Genomic DNA, 18,304 nt, shown 5'->3' with positions numbered 1-18,304 from the left:
AGGATATGATATACTGGATGAAAATCAGTTCATACAGGACTTCTACCTGGTTATGTTCCACCTCACTGCCCCTTGGTGCCACCCAACCTAGGAAGCCAGAGCTTTACCCTTGACCATGACCACGCAAGGACAAGAGAGACCGAGCGGAGGGGGAGAGGTTCCTAGGGCTGCTCCTCAAGAGGTGTAGGAAGGGTGACACTAATGGGTGCAGCTTACACATGGGATCACAGCGTGCTGAGGGTTGGAGGGCACCTCTGGAGACCACCTAGCCCAGAATCCCCTGATGAAGTCTGGTCACCTAAAGCAGGGTGCCCAGGGACACGTCCGGGTGGGGTTTGAAAGTCGCCGTGCGAGGAGCTCGGTGCACTGCACAGCAAAGGAAACTCAGAGACTCAGACAAGGGCTTGGAAGGGGTCTTCAGGATCACCCAGTTCCAACCCCCCCTGCCACGGGCAGGGACACCTCCCACTAGACCAAGCTGCTCAAGGCCTCATCCAGCCTGGCCTTGAACACCTCCAGGCAAGGGGCATCCACAGCCTCCCTGGGTAACCTATTCCAGTGCCTCCCCACGCTCCCTGTCAGGAAGGTCTTCACCTCCAGCCTCAATCTGCTCTCCTCACTCTTCAGCCCATTGTTCTTCATCCCATCACTGCAAGCCCTTGTAAAAAGCCCCCTCCAGCTTTCTGGCAGGCCCCCTCCAGGTCCTCAGGACAGTCTTGTTTGGGTTTTGAGCTGGGCAGAACCTCCACATCATCCAATTAACCTTTAAATGATGGCCAGGAGTGCAGTCCCGAAGCAAACCTTATCACCAGTGCCACCCTCTGTGCAAGGAGCAAGCTCAGAGCCATCAGCTGCACAGCTTGCAGAGAACCATCCAACTGCTTCAGCTGGAAAGGAGCTCTGAGGTCATCAAGTCCAATGGCCTTTAAAATCACATCTCTCTGTGGCACCTTTGGGCTCCAGGATCCTGAAGGGTTTTCCCCAACCTAATGGATTCTCTTCTATGATTCTCATCAACCAGATTGCTCAGTGCCTCAGGGTCTGCTTGGATGAGACCTTCAGCAATCTGGTCCAGTGGAGGAGGTCCCAAATTGCCAGGAGGGTTGGAGCTAGATGGTCTGCAAGGGCTGGAGCTAGATGGTCTTGGAAGGGTTGGAGCTAGATGGTCTTGAAAGGTTGGAGCTAGATGGTCTGCAAGGGCTGGAGCTAGATGGTCTGCAAGGGCTGGAGCTAGGTGGTCTGCAAGGGTTGGAGCTAGATGGTCTGCAAGGGCTGGAGCTAGGTGGTCTGCAAGGGCTGGAGCTAGGTGGTCTGCAAGGGCTGGAGCTAGGTGGTCTGCAAGGGCTGGAGCTAGATGGTCTGCAAGGGCTGGAGCTAGATGGTCTTGAAAGGGTTGGAGCTAGGTGGTCTGCAAGGGTTGGAGCTAGATGGTCTGCAAGGGCTGGAGCTAGATGGTCTTGGAAGGGTTGGAGCTAGATGGTCTGGAAGGGTTGGAGCTAGATGGTCTGCAAGGGCTGGAGCTAGATGGTCTGCAAGGGCTGGAGCTAGGTGGTCTGCAAGGGTTGGAGCTAGATGGTCTGCAAGGGCTGGAGCTAGATGGTCTGCAAGGGCTGGAGCTAGGTGGTCTGCAAGGGTTGGAGCTAGATGGTCTGCAAGGGCTGGAGCTAGATGGTCTGCAAGGGCTGGAGCTAGGTGGTCTGCAAGGGCTGGAGCTAGGTGGTCTGCAAGGGCTGGAGCTAGGTGGTCTGCAAGGGCTGGAGCTAGGTGGTCTTGAAAGGGTTGGAGCTAGGTGGTCTGCAAGGGTTGGAGCTAGATGGTCTGCAAGGGCTGGAGCTAGATGGTCTGCAAGGGCTGGAGCTAGGTGGTCTGCAAGGGTTGGAGCTAGGTGGTCTGCAAGGGCTGGAGCTAGATGGTCTGCAAGGGCTGGAGCTAGGTGGTCTGCAAGGGCTGGAGCTAGGTGGTCTGCAAGGGCTGGAGCTAGGTGGTCTGCAAGGGCTGGAGCTAGATGGTCTGCAAGGGCTGGAGCTAGGTGGTCTGCAAGGGCTGGAGCTAGGTGGTCTGCAAGGGCTGGAGCTAGGTGGTCTGCAAGGGCTGGAGCTAGGTGGTCTGCAAGGGCTGGAGCTAGATGGTCTGCAAGGGCTGGAGCTAGGTGGTCTGCAAGGGCTGGAGCTAGGTGGTCTGCAAGGGCTGGAGCTAGGTGGTCTGCAAGGGCTGGAGCTAGGTGGTCTGCAAGGGCTGGAGCTAGATGGTCTGCAAGGGCTGGAGCTAGGTGGTCTGCAAGGGCTGGAGCTAGGTGGTCTGCAAGGATTGGAGCTAGATGGTCTGCAAGGGCTGGAGCTAGGTGGTCTGCAAGGGCTGGAGCTAGATGGTCTGCAAGGATTGGAGCTAGATGGTCTGCAAGGGCTGGAGCTAGGTGGTCTGCAAGGGCTGGAGCTAGGTGGTCTGCAAGGGCTGGAGCTAGATGGTCTGCAAGGGCTGGAGCTAGATGGTCTGCAAGGGCTGGAGCTAGGTGGTCTGCAAGGGCTGGAGCTAGGTGGTCTGCAAGGGCTGGAGCTAGGTGGTCTGCAAGGGCTGGAGCTAGGTGGTCTGCAAGGGCTGGAGCTAGATGGTCTGCAAGGGCTGGAGCTAGGTGGTCTGCAAGGGCTGGAGCTAGGTGGTCTGCAAGGGCTGGAGCTAGATGGTCTGCAAGGGCTGGAGCTAGGTGGTCTGCAAGGGCTGGAGCTAGGTGGTCTTGAAGCTCCCTTCCAACCCAACCCATTCTCTGCTTGAATGATTCTCTGGTTGCATGATCCTGGGAGTCTATGAATCCATGAGTCTATGGTCTCAGGGTTCCATGACTCCATGGTTTTGTGATGCCATCAGTCTATCAGTCTCTGATTCCATGATTAGAGGCTAAAAGCCACCAGAAACATCTTCCCCACCCAGTCTATGATTCTATGCTTTCATGATTCCCTAATTCCATGGCTCCATGATTCTATGTCTTTATGATTCAATGCTTCCATGCTTGTATAACTCCATGCTCCTAGGAGTCTGTGGGTCTATGGTTTGATGATTCCATGATTCCATCCCTCTCTGATTAGAAGCTAAAAGCCACCTGGAATACCTTCCCCATTCAGAGTCTGTGCTTCCATGGGTTTATGATCCCATGGCTCTGTGATTCCACAGTTCCATGGCTTCATGATTCTCCAAGTCTGTGATCCTATGCTTTTAGGATTCCATGCTTCTACCATTCCCTGATTCCATGATTGGAAGTTAAAAGCCACCTACAACCTCTCCCCCACCCACAGCCTGTGATTCCATAGCTTTATGATTCCATGGTCCTATGGAAGCTGAAGGCCACCTGAACCATCTCCCCCATCCAGAGTCCAGGGTGCCATGCTTTTATGCTTCCACACTTCTAATGCCTTGTGATCCAAGGAATCCATGATTCCAGGTTCCTGATTCCCTGATGAGAAGCTAAAAGCTTCTACAACTACCTGAAGGGGCAACACAGCTGGGGAGGGGTCTGGAGCACAGCCCTGGGAGGAGAGGCTGAGGGAGCTGGGGTTGCTCAGCCTGCAGAAGGAGGCTCAGGGGAGACCTTCTTGCTCTCTCCAACTCCCTGCAGGGAGGTTGTAGCCAGGGGGGGGTTGGGCTCTTCTGCCAGGCAGCCAGCACCAGAACAAGAGGGCACAGTCTCAGGCTGTGCCAGGGGAGGTTTAGGCTGGATGTCAGGAAGAAGTTCCACACAGAGAGAGTGATTGCCCATTGGGATGGGCTGCCTGGGGAGGTGGTGGAGTCTCCATCACTGGAGGGGTTCAGGGGGAGACTTGATGGGGTGCTTGGTGCCATGGGTTAGTTGTTTAGGTGGTGCTGGATTGGTTGATGGGTTGGATGCAATGATCCTGAAGGTCTCTTCCAACCTGGTTTGTTCTATACACTTCTAGATGCATTCTATGTACTTGGTGCATGGTTGAGCTGATTCGGTGGTGCTGGGGGAGAGGTTGGACTTGGTGATCTCAAAGGTCTCTTCCAACCTGGTTTGTTCTATTCTATCACCCAACACCATCTGATCAACCTTCTCTGGACACCTTCAAGTCTCTCACTGTCCCTCTTGGACTGAGGGGCCCAGAGCCAGACACAGGACTCCAGGTGTGGCCTAACCAGCGCTGAGCACAGGGCAGGATGAGCTCCCTGCTGCTGGGGCAGGCCAGGCTGCCTTTGCTTGGAGGGAGCCCTGCAGCAGCTCTCCCTGGGAGGGTGATTTCCATTCCTCCCCCCTGGGTGTGAACATTATCGATGGATCTGGGGTCTCAGTGACCTGTCTGGAATGCTTGACAAACCAAACCTCAGTGGGTTTTCCCCCTTTCCTCATGAATTATACATCTTCAGTGAGCACCACACTTAATGGGAGGCTGGGAAGGGGGCAGGTATTTCCATCACCTAGGGCTGAGAGCGCTGCAAATTAACAGCAGGCCGGTTCATTGAAGCAGATAATGGATTGGGCTGTGAAAACAAGGGATCTGGGTGGGAATGGCTGTGATTAGTCATAGAGGGGCTGCTTGCTAATGATTGCTGCTATGAACATTGCTTCAGCTGCTTTTGAGAGCCTTGGGAATGATGTGGCTTGTCAGGGGGGCTTGTGAAGCACTTGGGTGGGGAAGATGGACAAGCAGTGCCTGCTGGTTTGCTGGAGGGGCTTGGAGGCCAGGAGGCTTCAGCTGCAGGCTGTGGGAGAGAACCACAGAGCATGAGGGGTTGGAAGAGACCTCCAAGGGTCAGCCAGCCCAACCACCCCTGCCAGGGCAGGATCACCTGGAGCAGCTCACAGGAACGTGCCTGGCAGGGCAACAGCAAGAAAAGAAACCAATCCACCACAGGGGGAGTTGGAACATCCCAGCAGAGAGCTGACACAGCCAGCACGGAGTTGTTAGGGCTGGAAATGCTCTCCAGGACCATCCAGTCCAACCAGCAACCCAGCCCCACCATGGCCACCAAACCCTGCCCCCCAGTGCCACGGCCACAGCTCCCTTGAACCCAGCCAGGGATGGGGACTCCACCAGCTCCCTGGGCAGCCTCTGCCAGTCCCTGACCACTCCTGCAGCAAAGAAGTTTTTCCTCCCCTCCAGCCTCAGCCTCCCCTGGCACAGTTCCAGGCCATTTCCTCTCCTTCTGTCACCTGAGACTGGGGAGCAGAGCCCAAGCCCACCTGGCTCCCATCTCCTCCCAGGGAGCTGTGGAGAGCAAGGAGGTCTCCCTCAGCCTCCTCTTCCCCACACTGAACACCCCCAGCTGCTCCTCCCCAGCCCTGCTCTCCAGACCCTTCCCCAGCTTGGTTGCCCTTCTCTGGCCCTGCTCCAGGCCCTCAGTGTTCTTCTGGGAGTGAGGAGCCCAACACTGAGCCCAGGATTTCAGGTGTGGCCTCCCCAGTGCTGAGCATCACTCCCCTGTGACGAGGCTGTGAGCAACCTGCTCTGCTGGGAGGTGTCCCTGCCCATGGCAGGGGGCTGGGACCGGATGAGCCTTGAGGTCCCTTCCAAGCCAAACCATTCTGTGATTCTCTGGTCTGAGTCCTTCCTTCATCCATGTCCACAGGGGCAGGAGGCTCATTAGCTGAGCATCCACCTGCTGGCCTGGAAGAGAGGGCTCAGGTGTCAGGGGGTGTGAGGTGTGGAGCTGCTGCTTCAGACACTTCCTCACAGCAGAGCGAGCAGCAACAGGCTCTGCAGGGAGCAGAGCCAGGCTCAGGAGCTGTTCTGGCTGCAGCCCAGCACACAGCTGCCTGAGGGCTGCAGGAGGCACTGCTGGCTCCTGCTGATGACAGAGCTGCTCCAGCCCTTGGCTCACCTGCGTGGCCATCACCTTCCAGGAGCAGGTGGAGCTGCTGGAGCCATTCAGTGGCCAGGCCTGGGATGACCTCGATGCAGAGGACACAGCCTGGAAACAAAACTGCATCTTCTGCATTAGCTCCAGGACAAATCAGTTCTGGGTAACAGAGACAGCCTAACAAGGCCTCTTCTGTTGTTGATGATGAGGATGTTCCCCCCTCCCTACCTCTGTCCCCAGGGTGAGCTGAAGAGAGTTGTACCACAGGCAGAAATGAGAAGGAGTCTTTAACCATACTGGGGTGAACTGGAGCCATCCAGGAGTCTCCAACAGCTCCTTGGGAAGAGGATGTCCTGGGGTCACACAGCTCGAACTGGGGGGCTGCAGCAGTGGGTGGAGGAAGTAGAGCATGCAGTCAGGGAATTGTTGGGGTGGAAAGACCCTCCAGGAGCAGCCAGCCCAGCCAGCAACCCAACCCCACCATGGCCATCAAGCCATGGCCCCAAGAGCCATGGCCACAGCTTCCTTCCACACCTGCAAGGATGGGGAGCTCCAGCAGCTCCCTGGGGAGCCCTGAACCATCCAAGCCCACACAGGTAGCAGCTCTGTCTTACCCATGGGGCCAGCCCCCCAGCAGATGTGGCTGGGAGCTAAGACTTCCATCCAGAAGCTCTTTCTGACCCAGGTGAAGGCTTCTTGGTGCTGCTCAGAGCCAGCTGCAGAGAGAACCCTGAGGCTGCCTGCATTAGGCAAGCAACAAAGCCCAGAGGAGAACATTTTTGTCCCTACAGAGGAGGGGGTGGAAGAAGGAATCCTCCCTAAAGCAGCTCCTGCTCCCTCTACCCCTGGCTCCCCCCTGCCCCAAGCAGCTCCTGCTCCCTCTACCCCTGACTCCCCCCTGCCTCAGCAGCTCCTGCTCCCTCTGCCCCTGGCTCCCCCCTGCCTCAGCAGCTCCTGCTCCCTCTACCCCTGGCTCCCCCCTGCCCCAAGCAGCTCCTGCTCCCTCTACCCCTGACTCCCCCCTGCCTCAGCAGCTCCTGCTCCCTCTACCCCTGGCTCCCCCCTGCCTCAGCAGCTCCTGCTCCCTCTACCCCTGGCTCCCCCCTGCCTCAGCAGCTCCTGCTCCCTCTGCCCCTGGCTCCCCCCTGCCTCAGCAGCTCCTGCTCCCTCTGCCCCTGGCTCCCCCCTGCCTCAGCAGCTCCTGCTCCCTCTGCCCCTGGCTCCCCCCTGCCTCAGCAGCTCCTGCTCCCTCTACCCCTGGCTCCCCCCTGCCTCAGCAGCTCCTGCTCCCTCTGCCCCTGGCTCCCCCCTGCCTCAGCAGCTCCTGCTCCCTCTGCCCCTGGCTCACCCCTGCCTCAGCAGCTCCTGCTCCCTCTGCCCCTGGCTCCCCCCTGCCTCAGCAGCTCCTGCTCCCTCTACCCCTGGCTCCCCCCTGCCTCAGCAGCTCCTGCTCCCTCTACCCCTGGCTCCCCCCTGCCTCAGCAGCTCCTGCTCCCTCTACCCCTGACTCCCCCCTGCCTCAGCAGCTCCTGCTCCCTCTACCCCTGGCTCCCCCCTGCCTCAGCAGCTCCTGCTCCCTCTACCCCTGGCTCCCCCCTGCCTCAGCAGCTCCTGCTCCCTCTACCCCTGGCTCCCCCCTGCCTCAGCAGCTCCTGCTCCACCACTACCATTCTCCACCCATCCCAGGGCCAGGGGCAAGAGCCTCACCCAGCCAAGGCACCACCCAGAGCAGCTCAGCCCCAGCCCACACCCGTGCAGGGGAGGGGGAAAGGCAGCAATGTAAGCCCTAACAGCCGGGGGGCCACCAGGCCCCCCGGCCTTTGTGTCACCACCACCATCACCCAGTGTGCGCTGTGGGCACTCACCTGAGATCAGAGGAGGATCCTCCAGCCCCGAAGGGCTCAGCTTAGGGCTGCTGCCCCTCCTGCTGGGGAATAAATGGAGGAGTGGGTGGGGAGGGCCAAGTGGCCACAGCTGGGGTGGGAGGAGACTCCAAGAGAGCACAGCTGCCCTGGGTTTGAGGGGAAAAAGGGGAAAATTGGGGCAGGTGTGGGGGGAAGGGGGGCAGAGAGTGAAACCAGAGCTGTTGAGAATGAATGGAGATGGAAATCACAGAATCCCAGCGCTGCCAGGGCTGGAAGGCACTGGGAAAGGCTTGCAGGGGGGACTGGGACACCTGCAGCCTTTGCTCTCACAGGAGGGCTTCACATTCACTGCAGGCAGAAGCAGGCAATGGGTTGGGTTGGAAAGGACCTTCAGGATCAGACAACCATGGAATGGTTTGGCTTGGAAGAGACCTTGAAGATCACAGAACCAGAGAAGGGTTTGGGTTGGAAGGGAGCTCAAGGCTCAGCCAGCCCCAGCCCCCTGCCATGGGCAGGGACACCTCACACCACAGCAGGTTGCTCACAGCCACCTCCAGCCTGGCTGCAAACACTTCCAGGCAGGAGGCTTCCACCACCTCCCTGGGCAGCCTGTGCCAGGCTCTCACCACCCTCATGGGCAACAACTTCTTCCCAACATCCAATCTCAATGTCCCCTCGTCTAGCTTGGATCCATTCCCCCTGCTCCTATCCCTCCCTGACACCCTCCAAAGTCCCTCCCCAGCTTTCTTGCAGCCCCCTGCAGATCCTGGAAGGCCACAATGAGGTCTCCTGGGAGCCTTCTCCTCTCCAGCCTGCACAACCCCAACTCCCTCAGTCTGTGCTCACAGCAGAGCAGCTCCAGCCCTCTGCTCACTCTTGTGACACTGACTCCACCACCTCCCTGGGCAGCACATCCCCAGGGCCAATCTCTCTGTCTGGGAAGAACTTTCTCCTCACCTCCAGCTTGAACCTCCCTTGGCACAGCTTGAGACTGTGTCCTCTTGTTCTGGGTGCCTGGGAGAAGAGCCCAACCCCCACCTGGCAACCCCCTCCCTTCAGGGAGTTGGAGGGAGCAAGAAGGTCTCCCCTGAGCCTCCTCTTCTGCAGGCTAAGCAACCCCAGCTCCCTCAGCCTCTCCTCACAGGGCTGTGCTCCAGACCCGTCCCCAGCTTTGTTGCCCTTCTCTGGACACCTTCCAGCAGCTCAACCTCTTTCCTAACCTGAGGAGCCCAGAGCTGGACACAGGACTCCAGGTGTGGCCTAAGCAGTGCGGAGCACAGGGCAGGATGAGCTCCCCAGATGGAGATCTGCCGCTCTGTGCGGCTCCGCTGCCGGCGGACACAGCAAGTTGCCGTCCGGCGCCGCCTGCCAGCCGCGAAGTTGCCGCTGCCCAGCGCCGGGCGGGAGGCACCGGCGCAGCCCCCGCCCCCGGCTCCGGCTCCTCGCCCACCCCCTGCGCCCTGCCCCGTTCTCACCTCGGGCACCGCCTGCTCCCCGCTCCATCGCTGCGGTCGGGCCGGCGGGGGGCGGCCCCTGCCCCGGGACGAGCCTCCGGCCCCCCCTCCGCCGGGGCAGCCAGCGGGGGCAGCGCCGAGCCCAGGCGGCCTCGCGGGGCGGGGGTCCCGGGGGCAGCCTCCGCCCGCGGGGCTTCCGGCGGGGTCAATGAGGTTACCGACCCCTTCGCCCCTCGCCGGCCAGGCGCCCCCCGCAAGCGGCTGCGGGCTGCCCACAGGCCGACCCCGAGCCCCGGGGTAAGGCGCTTGCCACGCGTGACCGCGGCTGCTCCCGGGGGGCTGCTCCCGGGGGGCTGCTCCCGGGGGGCTGCTCCCGGGGGGCTGCTCCCGGGGGGCAGCCGTAAGCCCGCCCGCGGCCAGCCCCCCTTCCCTGTAGGCTGGGCACGGCCAGGTGCCGCGGTACCAACCAAGCTGCTCTGCCCTGGCTCTGCCCGGGGTCTGCCGGTGCCCCTCGGCAGCCTCTGGTGCTGCGGGATGCACCCCGCGGGCTGCGGGTCGCTGCTCTGTCCTGGCCGTGCCCTGGCCGTGCCCGGACCCTCGTCTCACAAAGCAGGCAGGGAGGGTCGCGGCCGCTCGGGCACAGCCGCTCGCAGTCTGTGGGCAGTGTGCCAGTGCGTGCCCGGGGGGCTGCTCCCCGGTGCCAGCAGCAGGCACCGTGCTCCTGCAGAGATGTTTTCAGGACCCCCAAGCTCCCCTGCCACAGCGAGCTGCGAGCCGTCTGCGAGGCTCGAACCCCCTCCCTCTGGTGCCCCTTATCTCCTGCCCGTCTCTTCAGGACACCTCCGCAGCCTGGCTCCGGCGCCCTGCCCGCCGAGGCAGCTGCTGAGGACCCTCTGGGCGCCCTGGCATTCACTGACCTTCTGTTCTTGCTTCGGTATTTCCTTCCCCCCACACCTCGGCAGAAACTTCTGGCTGGTCCTGGCACCTGCAGCATCTCTGCCTCTGAAGCAAGGCTGCTGCAGAGCGGTTGGATGAGCTGAGCCCTGGGGTCCCTTCCAAGCTGGCACCTTCCAAGCTGTGCCAGACATTCGTCAGTGTCACCCCCCTGGAGCTGCTCCTTGGTGCCTGCTCTCAGCCAGTGGCTCCGGAACGCCAGGCCAGGGGGGGCGAAGCTGCTCCAGCCCAGCAGAGCCAACTGCCCGGCTCAGAGGACCTCCCCCCGCAGCTCTCTGCCTGGGGGAGGTTGCCCCACGCCCCAGCCCCATCCCACCCTCCACTGCCCACTGCTTGCGCCCAGCCCCGGTGCCAGCGAGCTCCCTGCCCCCGAGCTGTGACTCAAGGCGCCACTGCGGGGCTGCTGCCTGCTCCCTTCATCCCGTGCCCTGCTCTGGCACAACCCACCTTGGCTATCCCGAGCCAAGGCGGCGGCGGGCGCCGAGTCACAAGCCTGGTTAATGTGCAACTGCCTCTCTCAGGATATGATATACTGGATGAAAATCAGTTCATACAGGACTTCTACCTGGTTATGTTCCACCTCACTGCCCCTTGGTGCCACCCAACCTAGGAAGCCAGAGCTTTACCCTTGACCATGACCACGCAAGGACAAGAGAGACCGAGCGGAGGGGGAGAGGTTCCTAGGGCTGCTCCTCAAGAGGTGTAGGAAGGGTGACACTAGTGGGTGCAGCTTACACATGGGATCACAGCGTGCTGAGGGTTGGAGGGCACCTCTGGAGACCACCTAGCCCAGAATCCCCTGATGAAGTCTGGTCACCTAAAGCAGGGTGCCCAGGGACACGTCCGGGTGGGGTTTGAAAGTCGCCGTGCGAGGAGCTCGGTGCACTGCACAGCAAAGGAAACTCAGAGACTCAGACAAGGGCTTGGAAGGGGTCTTCAGGATCACCCAGTTCCAACCCCCCCTGCCACGGGCAGGGACACCTCCCACTAGACCAAGCTGCTCAAGGCCTCATCCAGCCTGGCCTTGAACACCTCCAGGCAAGGGGCATCCACAGCCTCCCTGGGTAACCTATTCCAGTGCCTCCCCACGCTCCCTGTCAGGAAGGTCTTCACCTCCAGCCTCAATCTGCTCTCCTCACTCTTCAGCCCATTGTTCTTCATCCCATCACTGCAAGCCCTTGTAAAAAGCCCCCTCCAGCTTTCTGGCAGGCCCCCTCCAGGTCCTCAGGACAGTCTTGTTTGGGTTTTGAGCTGGGCAGAACCTCCACATCATCCAATTAGCCTTTAAATGATGGCCAGGAGTGCAGTCCCGAAGCAAACCTTATCACCAGTGCCACCCTCTGTGCAAGGAGCAAGCTCAGAGCCATCAGCTGCACAGCTTGCAGAGAACCATCCAACTGCTTCAGCTGGAAAGGAGCTCTGAGGTCATCAAGTCCAATGGCCTTTAAAATCACATCTCTCTGTGGCACCTTTGGGCTCCAGGATCCTGAAGGGTTTTCCCCAACCTAATGGATTCTCTTCTATGATTCTCATCAACCAGATTGCTCAGTGCCTCAGGGTCTGCTTGGATGAGACCTTCAGCAATCTGGTCCAGTGGAGGAGGTCCCAAATTGCCAGGAGGGTTGGAGCTAGATGGTCTGCAAGGGCTGGAGCTAGATGGTCTTGGAAGGGTTGGAGCTAGATGGTCTTGAAAGGTTGGAGCTAGATGGTCTGCAAGGGCTGGAGCTAGATGGTCTGCAAGGGCTGGAGCTAGATGGTCTGGAAGGGTTGGAGCTAGATGGTCTGCAAGGGCTGGAGCTAGGTGGTCTGCAAGGGTTGGAGCTAGATGGTCTGCAAGGGCTGGAGCTAGATGGTCTGCAAGGGCTGGAGCTAGGTGGTCTGCAAGGGCTGGAGCTAGGTGGTCTGCAAGGGCTGGAGCTAGATGGTCTTGGAAGGGTTGGAGCTAGATGGTCTGCAAGGGCTGGAGCTAGATGGTCTGCAAGGGCTGGAGCTAGGTGGTCTGCAAGGGTTGGAGCTAGATGGTCTGCAAGGGCTGGAGCTAGATGGTCTGCAAGGGCTGGAGCTAGGTGGTCTGCAAGGGCTGGAGCTAGATGGTCTGCAAGGGCTGGAGCTAGGTGGTCTGCAAGGGCTGGAGCTAGGTGGTCTGCAAGGGCTGGAGCTAGATGGTCTTCAAGGGCTGGAGCTAGGTGGTCTTGAAAGGGTTGGAGCTAGATGGTCTGCAAGGGCTGGAGCTAGATGGTCTGCAAGGGCTGGAGCTAGATGGTCTGCAAGGGCTGGAGCTAGGTGGTCTGCAAGGGCTGGAGCTAGGTGGTCTGCAAGGGCTGGAGCTAGATGGTCTGCAAGGGCTGGAGCTAGGTGGTCTTGAAAGGGTTGGAGCTAGGTGGTCTGCAAGGGTTGGAGCTAGATGGTCTGCAAGGGCTGGAGCTAGATGGTCTTGGAAGGGTTGGAGCTAGATGGTCTGGAAGGGTTGGAGCTAGATGGTCTGCAAGGGCTGGAGCTAGATGGTCTGCAAGGGCTGGAGCTAGGTGGTCTGCAAGGGTTGGAGCTAGATGGTCTGCAAGGGCTGGAGCTAGATGGTCTGCAAGGGCTGGAGCTAGGTGGTCTGCAAGGGTTGGAGCTAGATGGTCTGCAAGGGCTGGAGCTAGATGGTCTGCAAGGGCTGGAGCTAGGTGGTCTGCAAGGGCTGGAGCTAGGTGGTCTGCAAGGGCTGGAGCTAGGTGGTCTGCAAGGGCTGGAGCTAGATGGTCTTGAAAGGGTTGGAGCTAGGTGGTCTGCAAGGGTTGGAGCTAGATGGTCTGCAAGGGCTGGAGCTAGATGGTCTGCAAGGGCTGGAGCTAGGTGGTCTGCAAGGGTTGGAGCTAGGTGGTCTGCAAGGGCTGGAGCTAGATGGTCTGCAAGGGCTGGAGCTAGATGGTCTGCAAGGGCTGGAGCTAGGTGGTCTGCAAGGGTTGGAGCTAGGTGGTCTGCAAGGGCTGGAGCTAGATGGTCTGCAAGGGTTGGAGCTAGATGGTCTGCAAGGGCTGGAGCTAGGTGGTCTGCAAGGGCTGGAGCTAGGTGGTCTGCAAGGGCTGGAGCTAGATGGTCTGCAAGGGCTGGAGCTAGGTGGTCTGCAAGGGCTGGAGCTAGGTGGTCTGCAAGGGCTGGAGCTAGATGGTCTGCAAGGGCTGGAGCTAGGTGGTCTGCAAGGGCTGGAGCTAGGTGGTCTGCAAGGGCTGGAGCTAGGTGGTCTGCAAGGGCTGGAGCTAGGTGGTCTGCAAGGGCTGGAGCTAGGTGGTCTGCAAGGGCTGGAGCTAGGTGGTCTGCAAGGGCTGGAGCTAGGTGGTCTGCAAGGATTGGAGCTAGGTGGTCTGCAAGGGCTGGAGCTAGGTGGTCTGCAAGGGCTGGAGCTAGGTGGTCTGCAAGGGCTGGAGCTAGGTGGTCTGCAAGGGCTGGAGCTAGGTGGTCTGCAAGGGCTGGAGCTAGGTGGTCTTGAAGCTCCCTTCCAACCCAACCCATTCTCTGCTTGAATGATTCTCTGGTTGCATGATCCTGGGAGTCTATGAATCCATGAGTCTATGGTCTCAGGGTTTCATGACTCCATGGTTTTGTGATGCCATCAGTCTATCAGTCTCTGATTCCATGATTAGAGGCTAAAAGCCACCAGAAACATCTTCCCCACCCAGTCTATGATTCTATGCTTTCATGATTCCCTAATTCCATGGCTCCATGATTCTATGTCTTTATGATTCAATGCTTCCATGCTTGTATAACTCCATGCTCCTAGGAGTCTGTGGGTCTATGGTTTGATGATTCCATGATTCCATCCCTCTCTGATTAGAAGCTAAAAGCCACCTGGAATACCTTCCCCATTCAGAGTCTGTGCTTCCATGGGTTTATGATCCCATGGCTCTGTGATTCCACAGTTCCATGGCTTCATGATTCTCCAAGTCTGTGATCCTATGCTTTTAGGATTCCATGCTTCTACCATTCCCTGATTCCATGATTGGAAGTTAAAAGCCACCTACAACCTCTCCCCCACCCACAGCCTGTGATTCCATAGCTTTATGATTCCATGGTCCTATGGAAGCTGAAGGCCACCTGAACCATCTCCCCCATCCAGAGTCCAGGGTGCCAAGCTTTTATGCTTCCACACTTCTAATGCCTTGTGATCCAAGGAATCCATGATTCCAGGTTCCTGATTCCCTGATGAGAAGCTAAAAGCTTCTACAACTACCTGAAGGGGCAACACAGCTGGGGAGGGGTCTGGAGCACAGCCCTGGGAGGAGAGGCTGAGGGAGCTGGGGTTGCTCAGCCTGCAGAAGGAGGCTCAGGGGAGACCTTCTTGCTCTCTCCAACTCCCTGCAGGGAGGTTGTAGCCAGGGGGGGGTTGGGCTCTTCTGCCAGGCAGCCAGCACCAGAACAAGAGGGCACAGTCTCAGGCTGTGCCAGGGGAGGTTTAGGCTGGATGTCAGGAAGAAGTTCCACACAGAGAGAGTGATTGCCCATTGGGATGGGCTGCCTGGGGAGGTGGTGGAGTCTCCATCACTGGAGGGGTTCAGGGGGAGACTTGATGGGGTGCTTGGTGCCATGGGTTAGTTGTTTAGGTGGTGCTGGATTGGTTGATGGGTTGGATGCAATGATCCTGAAGGTCTCTTCCAACCTGGTTTGTTCTATACACTTCTAGATGCATTCTATGTACTTGGTGCATGGTTGAGCTGATTCGGTGGTGCTGGGGGAGAGGTTGGACTTGGTGATCTCAAAGGTCTCTTCCAACCTGGTTTGTTCTATTCTATCACCCAACACCATCTGATCAACCTTCTCTGGACACCTTCAAGTCTCTCACTGTCCCTCTTGGACTGAGGGGCCCAGAGCCAGACACAGGACTCCAGGTGTGGCCTAACCAGCGCTGAGCACAGGGCAGGATGAGCTCCCTGCTGCTGGGGCAGGCCAGGCTGCCTTTGCTTGGAGGGAGCCCTGCAGCAGCTCTCCCTGGGAGGGTGATTTCCATTCCTCCCCCCTGGGTGTGAACATTATCGATGGATCTGGGGTCTCAGTGACCTGTCTGGAACGCTTGACAAACCAAACCTCAGTGGGTTTTCCCCCTTTCCTCATGAATTATACATCTTCAGTGAGCACCACACTTAATGGGAGGCTGGGAAGGGGGCAGGTATTTCCATCACCTAGGGCTGAGAGCGCTGCAAATTAACAGCAGGCCGGTTCATTGAAGCAGATAATGGATTGGGCTGTGAAAACAAGGGATCTGGGTGGGAATGGCTGTGATTAGTCATAGAGGGGCTGCTTGCTAATGATTGCTGCTATGAACATTGCTTCAGCTGCTTTTGAGAGCCTTGGGAATGATGTGGCTTGTCAGGGGGGCTTGTGAAGCACTTGGGTGGGGAAGATGGACAAGCAGTGCCTGCTGGTTTGCTGGAGGGGCTTGGAGGCCAGGAGGCTTCAGCTGCAGGCTGTGGGAGAGAACCACAGAGCATGAGGGGTTGGAAGAGACCTCCAAGGGTCAGCCAGCCCAACCACCCCTGCCAGGGCAGGATCACCTGGAGCAGCTCACAGGAACGTGCCTGGCAGGGCAACAGCAAGAAAAGAAACCAATCCACCACAGGGGGAGTTGGAACATCCCAGCAGAGAGCTGACACAGCCAGCACAGAGTTGTTAGGGCTGGAAATGCTCTCCAGGACCATCCAGTCCAACCAGCAACCCAGCCCCACCATGGCCACCAAACCCTGCCCCCCAGTGCCACGGCCACAGCTCCCTTGAACCCAGCCAGGGATGGGGACTCCACCAGCTCCCTGGGCAGCCTCTGCCAGTCCCTGACCACTCCTGCAGCAAAGAAGTTTTTCCTCCCCTCCAGCCTCAGCCTCCCCTGGCACAGTTCCAGGCCATTTCCTCTCCTTCTGTCACCTGAGACTGGGGAGCAGAGCCCAAACCCACCTGGCTCCCATCTCCTCCCAGGGAGCTGTGGAGAGCAAGGAGGTCTCCCTCAGCCTCCTCTTCCCCACACTGAACAGCCCCAGCTGCTCCTCCCCAGCCCTGCTCTCCAGACCCTTCCCCAGCTTGGTTGCCCTTCTCTGGCCCTGCTCCAGGCCCTCAGTGTTCTTCTGGGAGTGAGGAGCCCAACACTGAGCCCAGGATTTCAGGTGTGGCCTCCCCAGTGCTGAGCATCACTCCCCTGTGACGAGGCTGTGAGCAACCTGCTCTGCTGGGAGGTGTCCCTGCCCATGGCAGGGGGCTGGGACCGGATGAGCCTTGAGGTCCCTTCCAAGCCAAACCATTCTGTGATTCTCTGGTCTGAGTCCTTCCTTCATCCATGTCCACAGGGGCAGGAGGCTCATTAGCTGAGCATCCACCTGCTGGCCTGGAAGAGAGGGCTCAGGTGTCAGGGGGTGTGAGGTGTGGAGCTGCTGCTTCAGACACTTCCTCACAGCAGAGCGAGCAGCAACAGGCTCTGCAGGGAGCAGAGCCAGGCTCAGGAGCTGTTCTGGCTGCAGCCCAGCACACAGCTGCCTGAGGGCTGCAGGAGGCACTGCTGGCTCCTGCTGATGACAGAGCTGCTCCAGCCCTTGGCTCACCTGTGTGGCCATCACCTTCCAGGAGCAGGTGGAGCTGCTGGAGCCATTCAGTGGCCAGGCCTGGGATGACCTCGATGCAGAGGACACAGCCTGGAAACAAAACTGCATCTTCTGCATTAGCTCCAGGACAAATCAGTTCTGGGTAACAGAGACAGCCTAACAAGGCCTCTTCTGTTGTTGATGATGAGGATGTTCCCCCCTCCCTACCTCTGTCCCCAGGGTGAGCTGAAGAGAGTTGTACCACAGGCAGAAATGAGAAGGAGTCTTTAACCATACTGGGGTGAACTGGAGCCATCCAGGAGCCTCCAACAGCTCCTTGGGAAGAGGATGTCCTGGGGTCACACAGCTCGAACTGGGGGGCTGCAGCAGTGGGTGGAGGAAGTAGAGCATGCAGTCAGGGAATTGTTGGGGTGGAAAGACCCTCCAGGAGCAGCCAGCCCAGCCAGCAACCCAACCCCACCATGGCCATCAAGCCATGGCCCCAAGAGCCATGGCCACAGCTTCCTTCCACACCTGCAAGGATGGGGAGCTCCAGCAGCTCCCTGGGGAGCCCTGAACCATCCAAGCCCACACAGGTAGCAGCTCTGTCTTACCCATGGGGCCAGCCCCCCAGCAGATGTGGCTGGGAGCTAAGACTTCCATCCAGAAGCTCTTTCTGACCCAGGTGAAGGCTTCTTGGTGCTGCTCAGAGCCAGCTGCAGAGAGAACACTGAGGCTGCCTGCATTAGGCAAGCAACAAAGCCCAGAGGAGAACATTTTTGTCCCTACAGAGGAGGGGGTGGAAGAAGGAATCCTCCCTAAAGCAGCTCCTGCTCCCTCTGCCCCTGGCTCCCCCCTGCCTCAAGCAGCTCCTGCTCCCTCTACCCCTGACTCCCCCCTGCCTCAAGCAGCTCCTGCTCCCTCTACCCCTGACTCCCCCCTGCCTCAGCAGCTCCTGCTCCCTCTGCCCCTGGCTCCCCCCTGCCTCAGCAGCTCCTGCTCCCTCTGCCCCTGGCTCCCCCCTGCCTCAGCAGCTCCTGCTCCCTCTACCCCTGACTCCCCCCTGCCTCAAGCAGCTCCTGCTCCCTCTACCCCTGACTCCCCCCTGCCTCAGCAGCTCCTGCTCCCTCTACCCCTGGCTCCCCCCTGCCTCAGCAGCTCCTGCTCCCTCTGCCCCTGGCTCCCCCCTGCCTCAGCAGCTCCTGCTCCCTCTGCCCCTGGCTCCCCCCTGCCTCAGCAGCTCCTGCTCCCTCTACCCCTGGCTCCCCCCTGCCTCAGCAGCTCCTGCTCCACCACTACCATTCTCCACCCATCCCAGGGCCAGGGGCAAGAGCCTCACCCAGCCAAGGCACCACCCAGAGCAGCTCAGCCCCAGCCCACACCCGTGCAGGGGAGGGGGAAAGGCAGCAATGTAAGCCCTAACAGCCGGGGGGCCACCAGGCCCCCCGGCCTTTGTGTCACCACCACCATCACCCAGTGTGCGCTGTGGGCACTCACCTGAGATCAGAGGAGGATCCTCCAGCCCCGAAGGGCTCAGCTTAGGGCTGCTGCCCCTCCTGCTGGGGAATAAATGGAGGAGTGGGTGGGGAGGGCCAAGTGGCCACAGCTGGGGTGGGAGGAGACTCCAAGAGAGCACAGCTGCCCTGGGTTTGAGGGGAAAAAGGGGAAAATTGGGGCAGGTGTG

Source organism: Dryobates pubescens, chromosome 9 (genome assembly GCF_014839835.1).
Source record: "Dryobates pubescens isolate bDryPub1 chromosome 9, bDryPub1.pri, whole genome shotgun sequence".
Taxonomy (NCBI): Eukaryota; Metazoa; Chordata; class Aves; order Piciformes; family Picidae; genus Dryobates; species Dryobates pubescens.
The sequence above is the reverse complement of the archived record's forward strand: the minus strand, read 5'-3'. Positions refer to the sequence as shown.